At 38.8% G+C, this 11,773-nt stretch overlaps 1 non-coding gene across 1 annotated transcript; it reads left to right on the forward strand.

Annotated features, from left to right (window-relative positions):
* Positions 1–10,916: 10,916 nt before the first annotated feature.
* LOC133285699 (small nucleolar RNA R71) lies at positions 10,917–11,023 on the forward strand. Its single transcript, XR_009748043.1, has one exon. It is a non-coding gene; the product is annotated as a small nucleolar RNA R71 (small nucleolar RNA).
* Positions 11,024–11,773: the final 750 nt, after the last annotated feature.

Here is an 11,773-nt window from a genome sequence, read left to right on the forward strand (position 1 = left end):
TGGGGGAGAGGGGAATTTAAATTGAAAATTCTGGAACCGCTGCAGCGCGCTCGAGCGTCCAATGGGGCGCTCGAGCGTGCAGTTCATATTGCACTTTCCCTCTTTTTTGCGCGCCTGAGCGCTCCGTCGTGCGCTCGAGCGCTTGATGGCAGGGAGATACCCCTGTGAGCTTGATCTTGCGCGCTGGAGCGGCCAATGGGGCGCTCGAGCGTGCTGAGTGTTGACAAATTTCAATTTTTCCTGTTGGAACGCGCTCGAGCGGCCAGCTAAGCGCTCCAGCGCTCACTGGCCATTCAGAAATCTGTTTTTATTCCTCACATATGATCTCGTTTTTCTTTTGTATTTTCTTTATTATTTGAAGTAAAAAAATTGGAAGACAATAAATTCTAGGGTTGCCTCCCCAGGAGCGCTTGTTAACGTCACGAGCCTGACGTACCTGACTCACTTTACCTCTACAAGGGCAACCGTGGTTGTTCCCCTGTTAATTTATCTTCCCATGTATAATTTCAGACGTTGGCCATTGACTGTGAAGCTTCTGTCAGAATCCAGCGGACTGATCTCCACTGCTCCATATGATTTCATGTTCTTCACGATGAATGGTCCTGACCATCTGGACTGTAACTTTCCATGAAAGAGACGGAGGCGGGAGTTGAACAGTAATACTTGATTTCCCACCTCGAAGTCTCGTGGTAAGATCTTCTTGTCGTGCCATTTCTTCGTCTTCTCCTTGTAAAGAGTCGTACTTTCGTACGCAGAGAGTCTGATTTCATCAAGCTCATCCAGTTGAAGTAGTCTCTTTTCAGCTGCTGTCTTGGAATCAAAATTGAGGTACTTGATTGCCCATAAAGCTTTATGTTCCAATTCCACTGGTAAGTGACAAGCCTTCCAAACATTAATTGGAAAGGGGATATTCGTATTGGTGTTTTAAAGGCAGTCCAGTATGCCCACAGTGCATCATCAAGCTTCTTGGACCAGTTTTTTATGGAACTTCCAACCGTTTTCTCCAAGATACGTTTCAGCTCCCGGTTGGATATCTCCACTTGACCACTTGTTTGTGGATGATACAGTGTGGCAATCTTGTGTTTCACTCCACATTTATCCAGCACGTACTCCACTTGTCTGTTGTCAAAGTGAGTTCCTCCGTCACTTATGATTGCTCGTGGTACTCCATATCGGACAAATATATTTCTTTTGAGGAACGCGATGACTACCCGAGCATCATCAGTAGGAAGAGCAACAACTTCTACCCACTTGGAGACGTAATCAACTGCAACCAGGATGTATTTGTTGCCATAGGAAGGGGAAAAGGTCCTATGGAGTCTATTCCCAAACATCAAAGATCTCAACCTCCAATATGTTGTTGAGGGGCATTTCATGTCTCCTAGAAATATTCCCCATTCTCTGACATCTATCACATGATTCAACAAACTTCCTTGCATCTTTATAGAGGGTTGGCCAATAGAAACCACTCATCAGTACCTTTGCGGTTGTTCTTTCTCTCGCGAAATGTCCACCGTAGCTTGAACCATGGCAATGCCACAAGATGTCTTTCATTTCATCTTTTGGAATGCACCGCTGTTGGGTGGTTTGATGATAGTGGAAAATTATAAGTTCTGATAGGGGACATTCCTCTGTTCTTGCAGAACACAGATTCGTCCCTTAGTTCCAACCAAAGTGCGCAAGTGCACGCATTAAGTAATAAAAGGAGTATTAATGCCCAAATTATCGTTCCCACGAGGATAGAGTGCTAATTATTGTTTTATCACTGTTTATAAAGAATGAAAATGAGAAGAAAAGTTAGTAAATGAACTGTCTGGTCAAACATTCTCTACTGTCTTGACAACGTTCCTCAGGAACAGTAGGTTCAATCTGATGGCAAACAGTTGCTCGCTGCGTTATGTATGTGATCCTTCCTGTTTAGAAGAAGGTGAGATAATAATCATTGGAGTTTTTATAAGTACTAAATAAAATAAAATAAAAACTACTAAAGCAGAAATAACTATAACCAAGAGACAATAGGGTGGTGGTTAAAACAGTTTAACAGAAGGAACGGATTCACTGCTTCACTCTTAAAGGGGCTGTTTTCTCTGCTCAAGACTTAGCACCTTTTGGCTTTGTCCCAGTTTCTTTGCCTGCCAACTCTGATTCCTCAGCTCATGGTCTAGATGGCTCACAAGTTTCCATATTTCTATGGCTCCCTTGACTCCAACAGGTACTTAGTTCAGAACCTTAAAATGGACGAGTTGGCCCCTTATTCCTAAGGTGACCAGTAGCGTTTTTGCCATGACATCTACCTTCCCCCAATGGCTAAGCTGTCTGAAATCCCTTCCTTATGGAAGTTCCTTTCTCAGTATGTACCCAATTTCCATTGGCGCACAATGAATATAACTTACTTAGCCAAAGAAATACAAAAAGCTTCGGTCAAGATTTTTGAAAACAGTTCTTTAAGAGTTTCATAGTTTACCCGTTCCACAGATAGTTCAGCTCATGGCTGATACTTTAAACATAATTATTCTCAACTGAGATCACATAGACCCGAGATTCAGTCAAGAGATAACGATTGGAATGAAGAGAAAAACACTTATATTAATTTAAAAGACAGTTTACAAAAAGAAACAGAAAATGGAGAAAGATGTGTATTTGCTCGTGAGGAGTCTTGATGGTTGTTTATAGAGAAGAGAAGAGGGGTTGTCACTTAACTACAGTTACAACTTAAAATTAAACTAAGTTACTAACTACAACTAAGTGATATCTTCCTTTCGAACTGCAAACCTTCTAGGATTCGATGATGTTTTTGTGTGAGGGTGGTCCTATTTATAGCTAGAAGAGGAGTGGCAAGACTGTAATTCCTTTGGAGCTAGTTGCTTGAATGAGGGGACGGGACTGTGACAGCAGAGTGTGAAGCTTGCGTGAATTGCTGGATGGAACAGGATTTGGTGATGATTAGCCATTGTTTGCAGACTTCCCATGCTTTGCTTTTGTTTTCAGCCAATGAGAACTCTTGATTCTCTGCTCTTCACGTTTCTAGCTGCTCAGTTGGTGCACCGCCTTGCTTTTTAGAAGTCTTTAACTCTACGTTACCTGCAAAGTGTACAAAAGCATTAAATGAATGGAGCAGGTGCATTAAATGCGTCTCAGTCCGTTCCCCTTTTAATATATTTTAAAAGAATACGTTACCATCCGTTCCCCCACTGTGTTTTTGTCACAAATGTGTAAAACAAGTGATTTTCATGTTGAAGTTGCTCATCGGATGAGGGAACGTATGGTATTTTGCCATCAAAATGGGCTTAGATGGGAACGAATTTACGTCCCATCAACCGCCTTATTACTCCATCAGCATATCTATAGAAAAGAAAGGGCTCATCCCATAGGTATCTCTTGGCATCATGTAAAAACTTCTTTCTTTGTTGCCATGTGAAGTCTACTGGAATTTCCCCTGCTGCTTTAAAGTTTGCAAAATCCGCAAACCATGGAGGTGTACTTGTGTTCTTTACTTCATCCGTTTGCAATTCCGAGATAACATTGATAGCCAATATTTTCTCATCGGGGAACTCTTCTCTGATCTTCAGTACAAGTCCATCTTGAAGATCTTCTTCTTGGATCCTGGAGAGGCGATCAGCCACCAAGTTCTCCACGCCTTTCTTGTCTCTGATCTCTACTTCAAATTCATGAAGAAGCAGCATCCATCTAAGCAATCGTGGCTTTGCATCCTACTTATTCCACAAATACTTTAAAACATCATGATCAATATAAACAATTACTTTAAACCCCAGCAAATACGGTCTAAATTTATCAAATGCATAGACAACTGCTAGTAATTCTTTTTCAGTGGTTGCATAATTCATTTGTTCATCATTAAGAATTTTACTAGCATAGTAAATCACATGCAACAATTTATTCTTTCTTTGTCCTAAGACAGCTCCTATGGCATAATCACTAGCATCACACATTAATTCAAATGGTATAGTGAAATCAGGTGTAGTGGTCAAGCGATCTTTCAAGATATTAAATGCTAATAAATATTCATCTGTGAAGTTGAATTCCTCATCTTTGACCAAAAACTTGCATAGTGGCTTTGCTATCTTGGAAAAGTCCTTGATAAAGCGTTTGTAAAAACCTGCATGACCGAGAAAACTTCGAATACCTTTAACATTAGAGAGAGGGGGAAGTTTATCAATAACAAATATTTTAGCTCTATCAACTTCTATACCATCTTTGGACACCTTGTGTCCTAAAACTATGCCATCTTTTACTATGAAGTGACATTTTTCCCAGTTTAAAACAAGATTACTCTCTTGATATCTTTGTAAAACACATGATAGATTTTCTAAGCAAGTGTCAAAAGAGGGACCAAAAACAAAAAAAATCCATGAAGATCTCAATGGATTTTTCAATCATATCAGAAAAGATAGAAAGCATACACCTTTGAAAAGTTGCCGGAGCGTTGCATAGACCGAAGGGCATCCTCCGGTAAGCGAAGACTTCGTAAGGGCATGTGAATGTTGTCTTCTCTTGATCTTCCGGAGCTACTGCTATTTGGTTGTAACCCGAGTACCCATCCAGGAAGCAGTAGAAAGCATGACCAGCTAGTCTCTCCAACATCTAGTCCAAGAAAGGAATAGGGAAGTGGTCCTTCCGAGTGGCTGCATTTAGTCTTCTGTAATCAACACACATCCTTCACCCGGTGACTGTCCTTGTTGGTGGAATCAGCTCATTGTTCTCGTTTCTTACCACAGTGACTCCACCTTTCTTGGGTACAGTTTGTACGGGACTTACCCATGCACTATCAGATATAGGATAAATCATCCCTGTATTTAATAATTTAACTACTTCTTTCCGTACCACCTCTTTCATGGTTGGATTGGGTCTCCTTTGCGGCTGCCTCAAAGGTTTAATATCATCTTCCATTAGAATTTTATGAGTACAAAATGAAGGATTTATACCTTTTAAGTCAGAGAAGGATCATCCTATGGCAGCTTTGTGTTTCTTCAGCACCTTGAGAAGCTTTTCTTCTTCCATGGTTGTTAGCTCGACGCTGATGATGACTGGATAAGTGTTGTTATCACCAAGGAAAGCATATTTTAGATTTGGAGGTAACTCCTTAAGCTCCACCTTCGGTGCTCCAAGATGAATGTCATCTTTCTTTCTTTCAAGTTCTTCCACCACTGGTTCTTTGTCGGCAAGTTCAGCTTCTTCGTTGATTTGCTCTAGCTCGAGTGGGAAACTCTCCTCTTTTATCGTGTCATCAACTGCTTCTTGTATTATGTCAACCATGAAGCAATCCCTTCCATCTGACGGGTGTTTCATTGACTCAAAGACATCTATGGTGACTGTCTCTTCGTTCATCCTCAACATCAGTTTTCCTTGCTCCACATCGATCATTGCTCTTGCGGTGGCTAGGAATGGCCTCCCAAGCAGTAGGGGAATCTCGGCATCCTCTTCCATTTTCAGAATTACAAAATCTGCAGGGAAGATAAATTTGTCAATTTTAACTAAGACATCCTCAATTACCCCATCTGGTCGTCTGATCGATCTATCAGCTAACTGGAGAGAAACCGTAGTTGGCTTTAGTTCTTTAATTCCAAGAGCTCTGCACATTGACAGTGGCATCAGATTAATACTGGCTCCCAGATCACATAATGCTTTTCATACTTCAATATTTCCTATGGTTATAGGAATACTGAAACTGCCCGGATCTTTCAGCTTGGGAGAAAGTTTCTTCTGGATGATTGCACTGCATTCCTCTTTCAGGGCCACTGTTTCGCACTCCTCCAGCTTGCGCTTCTTTGACAAAAGGTCTTTCATAAATTTCGCATAGGTCGGCATGCTTTCCAAGGCTTCTGCGAACGGAATGTAAACTTGCAGCTTCTTGAAGATGTCCAGAAATTTGGTGTATTGTTGTTTCTGGATCTCTTGTTTCAACCGCTGAGGGTGTGGAACCCGTGCATAGGGAGACAGATCTGCCGCTTTTGATTGCCGGTCCAGGGCTTTTTTTTCTCCCATTTGAACAACTTCTTTTCTGGACTGCTCTTTTCAGCTTCTCCTGCATCTTCTTCTTTTTCTTTTTTAGTTTCAGGTTCAACTTCTTGACACGAGCTGTCGAACTCGCGCAAATTAATTAAATTAGGTTTATTAAAAATTTGTAGTAAAACGTCAACCTAAGTCGTCTCTCAAGGAGTTTGCAAGGATCTTAATAGCTCAGTTATAAAAATAAAAATAAAAATAAAATGGAAACCAAATGAAAATGGAAACTAAATGAAAAGAGAAAATAAGGAGAAACAGAAACTAAAGAAAAACGGAAACTAAAATGGGGGGGTTTAATATGATTGTAAATTTAAACGAAAATAAAATAAAATAAAAAGTAATCAAATTAAAAGCAATCAACCCAAGAGTTAGGATTCCAAGGATATCCATCATTGGACAAATAATTACCAAATCGCGATTGATCTTAATTGAATCAGAATCCTTATTTCCAATTGAGAACCCTCTCTAAGCGATCGCTTAGCGTTTGGTCGAATACGGCGCGTCTACTCGCGCAATCGCGGAGTATCAACCCGTTCGACTTGAGTTCATTGGCTTAATCAACCTAACCATTAAGTCTAATGGTTAATCTCTTTCCTAAGAACGCAATCGCGTATCTCAGATTGAACACCCACAATCGCGCGATGCCAAACCGAGTGGGAAAGAGAAACAAATTTGGTTCAAAATGAGGCGTAGGTCCTCAGGATTTAACCATGGAATCCTCAACCCTTGGGTTGATTAAAGAAAAGAGGAGAGAAAAAAGACGAAAATTATATTAATTTCAAAACTGTAAAATTCAAACTCAAATGAAAGATGTTCCACAAGGTCCCTACTCTCTCCCTTTTAACCCCTAATCAAGCTGGGCTTCGGGGTCTACAAATTCAACTCAAAATAAAAGGAAACAAAACAAAATTAATGGCTCTCGGCTTCATGTACATTGGTTCAAAATTATAACTTAAGTCCAAACGTCTAAATAAATTTCCAGCAAAACACGTCCATCTTGGGCTCAGGTTTAGACCATCTTCCCGTCCGAATTAGGCTTCAGTAGCCGAAATAGAGATTGTAGCCCTATCTGTTAGCTAAAAAACTCAAGAAGAACGGAGTCAATTTGACATCAGTAGAGTGAGATATGATCAAAATACGAAAGTAGTGTAAATTTGGAAAATTATGACGAAAATCAATTAAACCCAATTAAAATCTATAATTCTGATTTGACCCAAAAGACCTTTATTTAATTCAAATAAAACCTAAAAATACCAACCACGAGTAATAAATAAGTGTAACAAAATATGTGTTATCAAATTCTCCCACACTTATCTTTTTGCATTCCTGGGCAAAAACTAAAATTGAAAGCAAAGACTAAGATCAACCAATCCCTTCTAACAATTACCAAGGATACAAAAAATATACAAAGATCACAAATCTTCAACAGATAAACCAATCATGATATAAATTCCCTAATCTCAAATCACAAAACCTGCTAATTTCAACTGTACATGCCAATTACAGAAAATGGTTCTTCACAGGATGCTCTCAATATTTTTCTCTCAAGTGTATCAGGTAATCAGTGTATCACTCAAATCTACTCAAGAAATTATTCTACCATAGGCTTGCTCAAATTCTACTTCTCCACTGCTACTAACAAATGCATGCATAAATCAAGAGGACTTTATGTAGGGTTGTAATGGGGCTAAGGTGAAGGTATAGATAAAATATGGAAAAGAAAGGTTAAATACCCAAGAAACTTAAAAGAGCACTAGCAAAATAAAAATTATACTAACAAAACATAACTGAAATAAAAACAGAAAAACACAACATAAAGATGAGAACTATTTTTTTTTTCAATTTTTTTTTTGCTTTGCTTTGCTTCGTTTCTTTTTCATTTTTTTTAAATTTTTTTTTTTTTTGCTTTGCTTCTTTTCTTTTTCTCTTTACAGTAAAAAAAAAACATTAAATGAATACTCCTCCCTCACACTTAAAGTGTTGCACGTCCCGGGTAACCTCCACGCTTAAACACAAAATTACAGTGAAACCAATGCTCAGTAAATCTCCAGGGTGTCGAATTAATTGGTTTTTCACTTAGGCTTGTAATGAGGCTTAAGAAATAAAGGATATAAAGGCTCAAAGGGGCTCACCAAGGGATAATAATGTAAAAGATGGCTATCTGGCTAAAGGGAAAAATAAAAGAAAAAAATGCTTCTATAATATTCATGCATGTAAATGAAAAATGCAGTTTAAAAAAGAATAAGATCATGTTCTAGGGAATAAAGATCATGAGCAGAAACACACAAGAAATAGAGAATGGCAAAAGATGTAATCTATTCATACAGGACAAAAATCTCACAAGGGTAAAACCAAATTACGCAATCAGCATAACAATACCAGTCACCAAGTAATATAATCCAAGAGTCAAGAATTAAGCCTGATCAGAATAATCTATCAAAAGAAATATGTCCAAGTTCATTCCATGTGTAACTCAACAATTATCAGAAAGAAAAGGAAAATCCACTTATTCACAATTAAAATTGAAACAAAAATTGCAAAGAAAAAGGAAATAAAGAAAAAGGAAAAGAAGACTCCCTATCCTCCGTAGGGAAGGTAAATGGCATCAGTGAGCCTGATTTGTGCCTCCACAAGCTGCTGCTGGAGTCCCTCATAAAAAGGCTTGAAACAATGTCCATCCACATGCGAAGATTCTCTCAGACTACTTATCACACCACTCCCTATGATTAATTTTCTGCATAATTGAAACAAAAGGAGGAAGAGGGTAACGAACGATAGAGAACGACGCAAACTCCCCGGCAACGGCGCCAAATTTGACACGAGTTGTCAAACTCGCGCAAATTAATTAAATTAGGTTTATAAAAAATTTGTAATAAAGCGTCAACCTAAGTTGTCTCTCAAGGAGTTTGCAAGGATCTTAATCGCTCAGTTATAAAAATAAAAATAAAAATAAAATGGAAACGAAATGAAAATGGAAACTAAATGAAAAGAGAAAATAAGGAGAAACGGAAACTAAAGAAAAACGGAAACTAAAATGGGGGGAGTTTAATATGATTGTAAATTTAAACGGAAATAAAATAAAATAAAAAGTAATCAAATTAAAAGCAATCAACCCAAGAATTAGGATTCCAAGGATATCCATCATTGGACAAATAAGTACCAAATCGCGATTGATCTCAATTGAATCAGAATCCTTATTTCCAATTGAGAATCCTCTCTAAGCGATCACTTAGCGTTTGGTCGAATATGGCGCGTCTACTCGCACAATCGCGAAGTATCAACCCGTTCGACTTGAGTTCATTGGCTTAATCAACCTAACCATTAAATCTAATGGTTAATCTCTTTCCTAAGAACGCAATCGCGTATCTCAGATTGAACACCCACATTCGCGCGATGCCAAACCGAGTGGGAAAGAGAAACGAATTTGGTTCAAAATGAGGCGCAGGTCCTCAGGACTCAACCATGGAATCCTCAACCCTTGGGTTGATTAAAGAAAAGAGGAAAGAAAAAAGACAAAAATTATATTAATTTTAAAACTGTAAAATTCAACCCTACTCTCGCCCTTTTAACCCCTAATCAAGCTGGGCTTCGGGCTCTACAAATTCAACCCAAAATAAAAGGAAACAAAACAGAATTAATGGCTCTCGGCTTCATGTACATTGGGTTCAAAATTATAACTTAAGTCCAAACGTCTAAATAAATTTCCAGCAAAACACGTCCATCTTGGGCTCAGGTTTCGACCATCTTCCCGTCCGAATTGGGCTTCAGTGGCTGAAATAGATATTGTAGCCCTATCTGTTAGCTGCAAAATGCAAAAAGAAAGGAGTCAATTGGACATCTGTAGAGTGAGATATTGTCAAAATACGAAAGAAGTGTAAATCTGGAAAATTATGACGAAAATCAATTAAACCCAATTAAAATCTATAATTCTGATTTGACCCAAAAGACCTTTATTTAATTCAAATAAAACCTAAAAATACCAACCAAGAGTAATAAATAAGTGTAACAAAATATGTGTTATCACTTCTTTCTTCTTTTCAACTTGCGGCTTTATCACAGGTTGGATCACGATCCCACTTCTGGTAATAATTGCATTACATTGTGCATTTGGGTTCGTGTTTGTGTTACTTGGGAAGGTGCCATGGGTTCTTTCCGCAAACTACTTTGACAGCTGGCCTATTTGAGTTTCCTGGTTCCGGATAGAAGCTTCTTGGTTCCTGAATGAAGCTCTTGTTTCATCTCTAAAGGAATTTGCATTCTGAATGTAGTCTAAGGTGGTCTTGTACAGCTGCGCAAAAGCCTTTTCCCACTCTGAAGTGTTGCCTTGTGGTGGGGGTTGTTGTTGCAATGGCAGAGGAGGATTCAACTGATGGTTTGACTTGTAACTAAACCCAGGGTGTTGGTTAGGATTTTTCCACCCTTGATTATAGTTATTACCATATTGGTTCCTCTCCGGATTGTTCTGGTTCTCTTGATCATACCAGATACCATGGACCTCAGCTTTTTCAGGTGTTCTCATGTAGTCACAATCTTCAGTTGCATGAGCATCTGCACAAATAGCACAAATTATTTGAGTACTATTAACAGAGGAAACTTGAGAATTATTAAATTTCTTTGTAAGAGCATCAAGTTGTGCTTGTTGTTTCTTGTGAAATTGCAACATTTGTTCATTTTGGGCTAAGATTGCATCATAGCCGTCGAGCTTCATAATTCCTGTTCTCCTTTGTGTGACTGGAGCATTGTCATATTCCTGAGAAGCTAAGGATTCCAACAATTCCAATGCTTCTTCTGGAGTTTTTGTTTTCAACGATCCTCTTGCTGCAGCATTCACCAGTGTTCTTGTACTTGGCGTCATCCCTTGGAAGAAGATTCTTCCTTTCTCCCATTCTTCAATGCCATGTTGAGGACACTTCTGGAGTAATCCTTTAAATCTTTCCCAAGCCTCGTAAAGAGATTCGCTTTCTTTTTGCTCGAAAGCAGTGATTTTCGATTTAAGCCTTTCCATCTTTGAAGCTGAGAATAATCTGGCCAATAACTTCATTGCTACGTCGTCCCAGTTGGTGATGCTTCCTTCAGGTAGTGACTGAAGCCAAGCTCTTGCGTCATCCTTTAGTGAACCTGGAGATAATCTGAGCAAAATGGCGTCACGAGAGACTCCATTCATCTTTAATGTATCACAGTAAAGCAAGAAATTATCAAGATGAATATAGCGGTCCTCCGTGCTTCCTCCAGCGAACTGATCTTTTTGAATCAGTTGCAATAATGCTGGCTTGAGCTCAAAGTTGTTACCATCCACGGTTGGTCTAACAATGCTCGTCGCTGTGGAACTCGAGCTGGAGTCATGTAATCTCCCAACGTCCTCAGAGCGAGTTGATTGTTCTCTGCCATCGGTTCCTCCTTTGGTTCCGTCGAACTTGGTGCTTCTTTCTCTTCTTTTGCTTTTCTTTCTTTTGCGCTTTTCCTGAGTTTTCTTTTCATCTTTTCTATCTCAGGATCAAACTGCAAGATTCGCGGGTTAAGAGTACGTCACATAAACAAAGATTGAAAAGATGTGCAGAAAAAAATAAAAAATGCAAAAACAGAAAACAGAAAAACAAAACAATAAAAGAATGCAGAAAATTATTGAATATAAAATATGCATAAAATTGATGCAGAAAATGTTTTTGGAGTATGTTTAAAGTGCAGAAAATTAAAACGTCCAATCTAAAAGGTACTTAGTTACTTCTAATGTTGAAGGATCTAATCCCCG

The sequence above is a fragment of the Gastrolobium bilobum genome, unplaced genomic scaffold (genome assembly GCF_033153095.1).
Source record: "Gastrolobium bilobum isolate Gb01-03AN ecotype WA unplaced genomic scaffold, APGP_CSIRO_Gbil_v1 utg2279, whole genome shotgun sequence".
Taxonomy (NCBI): Eukaryota; Viridiplantae; Streptophyta; class Magnoliopsida; order Fabales; family Fabaceae; genus Gastrolobium; species Gastrolobium bilobum.